Here is a 3204-nt window from a genome sequence, read left to right as displayed (position 1 = left end):
TTAGTGCGCTAATTACTGCGCGCTCGTTACTAATGCAAATTAGATTACGCTGCTTAACTTCCGCGTGTCCACAACACCGCTGTTAATTGGAGCCTTTGGAAATTAAATTACTGGCTAATTAGCATATCAAAACCATTCATTCTGAGCCAGAAAGGGAGGGAGAAAAAAAAAAAACACAACAACAAACGCCAAGTTTCACTAATGAGTTTTGCTAATTGAATATGTACGTTCAATATTGAGCTTCTGCCAAGCACTGGCTACTCGGCTTTGTGTGTGTGTGTGTGTGTGTGTGTGTGTGAATTCAGACGGAAACGGAGAAATGCCACGCGCCTTGCGAGAGCTGGGCCTAATTCCGAAGTGTAGCATATCTCAAGCGTCTGTGTCAATATTGTGCCGCTGGAAGCGAGCTAATTACATGTTGCGCTCAGTCAATGAAACAAATAGAGACAGAGGGCCTTTTACATTCTGGCACCCATTCAGAGAACACACACACACACACACACACAACACTTCTTCTTATGAGGAGAGGCCTTACACACATAAGAGCATTTACACTAACTGCTCCACACACACACACACACACACACACACACACACACACACACACACACACACACACATACACACACACACACACACACACAACATGTCCTCTCGAGAGGAGACTCACACACATAAGCTCATTGCAGCGCCAGACGCCAGTTCATCTCTGCTACTTGTCTCTGGCAGCTAAACGGAAACAAACACCCCGCTCTGTCTTAACCTGCTAATCACTGCACCCACACACACACACCCACACACACACACACACAGCGAGTGTCCAGGAAGCTGAGCTGAAGGAGGTGGTCTTTGGCAGCGTGAGGAACAATAGCGTCCTCTTCATCATGCAGGTAGGGGCCGGAGCTACACACACACACACACACACACACACACACACACACACTCCTCATTCCTTTAAATTGGCCACCGACTTCAAAAACGCCAATTACCATTCAAGTTACAATCAATTACCCGGGTCTGGAAACTTTTCTGAGTGCGTATGGTAATGTGCTCACACACACACACACACACACACACACACACACACACACACACACACACACACACGTATGGTAATGTGCTCATACCTTCTGCCGATCCGTCAGAAATGACTACACCCAAAGCAATAAAACTTCTCACCGCTTACAATTCAAATAACCTAATGGGGGGGGGGGGGGCCTTAAGAAATCTCACCAGCCATTTCTGCTTTAAATGTAAACGACTTACAGATTGAATTGAACACTTAACTCTACCCCCCCCCCCCCCCCCCCCACCGTCTCCCCCAAAATATCTACCCGATTAGAGCGGCGTGAAAGCGGCCATTCATGTACGACGCGCTCACCCCGTCGTGAATGCTCACGCACTCTCCGTCTCCTCGTTAGACTACCGCGCTCAAGGAGGACGGCGAAAATGGAGCGAAAAAAGCGAGAGAAACGAATCCTGAAATTGAGAGGTAGCAGTACAAAAAGCTGAAATAAGCATGATAATTAGATGTAAAGATATTAGAATTCCTTTAAGGGGATGCATTGAAACCAGCGCACTACAATATTTGCCCTAATTGTCAGAATTACCATATTAACCAGTTACCATTTGAGTAAGTTGATTAAAAAATTGATTATTCGTCTATTTCTTTTAGGAGTTTCTTAATCAAAATCTAACATCCTTGAAAAATTAATTTGAAGGCACACTTATCAGTTAATTAAATCTGGTTGGAAGTCATTTCTCTGTGAAGAGTGATTAGGCAGCCGCTCTGTTCCACAGTGTTCCTGCCGTGTGACGTTAGGAAACTTTTCAATGCCTCGTCAAACATTAAAAATAAGAAGAAGAATGGAATTTCTTTGAAGGGCTGTTTCTTTCTTTTCTGCCCCCCTCCCCCCTCCCCGTTGCCCCCCCCCCACCCCTCCTACCCCCTCCGCCTCTCTGATAAATTGCACTATAGCCAAAAGATCCCTCACGCTTACGCTCTCATCAATGGACAAGAGCAGAGGGGGGGGAAGGAGAGAGGACAGTATAGCTGGATGTCTGGCTGCTGGTGTGTGTGCGTGTGTGAGAGAGTGTGTGTGAGTGAGTGTGTGTGTGTGTGTCCACAGACAGTGTGTGAGTGAGGCATACTCTAAGCCCCCTGAGCAAGATGCAACACTCCCTACATGCACACACACACACACACACACACACACACACGATGGTATGAAGGAAACTCTGGCAAAAGAGGATCTCTCAAAAGAGGACCCCCTCGCAATGATCCTCAGCGGCGGTTCCGGGGGACAACCGTCGGGGGAACCATCGGAACGCAAAACACACATACGCACGCACACACACACACACACACACACACACACACACACGCAACCGGCAGCAGAATAAAAGGCTGTCCGTACGGAAAAGGAGCCTCCGTCATGGCCATAAAATGTGAAACGTAAAATATCCATATTTTTAAACCTCACACACACACACACACACACACACACACACACACACACACACACACACACACACACACACCATATTTTAAAAGCTCTCTATGGAGAATAGGGTCAGCTGATAGATAAGCTGCTACCTTTAGGAGCAGACTGCCAAAGCACGCACACACACTCACTCACTCACTCACTCATTCTCTCCCTCTCGTCACACACACACACACTCTCATTCTCTCCCTCCCCTCTATCTCTCTCACACACACACACACACACAGCCGAGGCTGGGGAGTTTTTTCCAGACAACCTTGGGCTGAGTTGATGAAGACTAAACACAAGATGTGAAACAGGCAACACACACATTTACTACAAACACACACATAACACAACAACTCAACTGTTCCTTTTTACAGCCAGCTGCACGGCATCTCACTTGTGCTCACACACCCTTCACACACCTCAGCAGAGAGACTTATCAGGAATCTGGGAAAGTGTGTGTGTGTGTGTGTGTGTGTGTGTGTGTGTGTGTGTGTGTGTCAGAGATCTGAGCAGATTGGGGTTGGTAATTTGTCTGTTTTTCTAGGACTGCTGATATGCATGTATGTGTGTGTGTGTGTGTGTGTGTGTGTGTTTGCATATGAGTGCCTAGAGTGTGTGTACAACCAAGATCCATAATCTTACATGGACATGTCATAAGCAAAGCTGCGGTCACCTCTTCACACACACACACACACACACACACACACACACA

General features: G+C 46.8%; 1 protein-coding gene across 1 annotated transcript in view; it reads right to left on the bottom strand.

The window, feature by feature from the left end:
* The window catches only part of foxp4 (forkhead box P4), a gene marked incomplete at its 3' end in the record, with an annotated part of 69192 nt that overhangs the window by 51170 nt on the left and 14818 nt on the right, over positions 1-3204 (bottom strand).

The sequence above is a fragment of the Sardina pilchardus genome, chromosome 9, assembly GCF_963854185.1.
Source record: "Sardina pilchardus chromosome 9, fSarPil1.1, whole genome shotgun sequence".
NCBI lineage: Eukaryota > Metazoa > Chordata > Actinopteri > Clupeiformes > Clupeidae > Sardina > Sardina pilchardus.
This window is presented reverse-complemented; position numbering and strand designations above follow the sequence as displayed.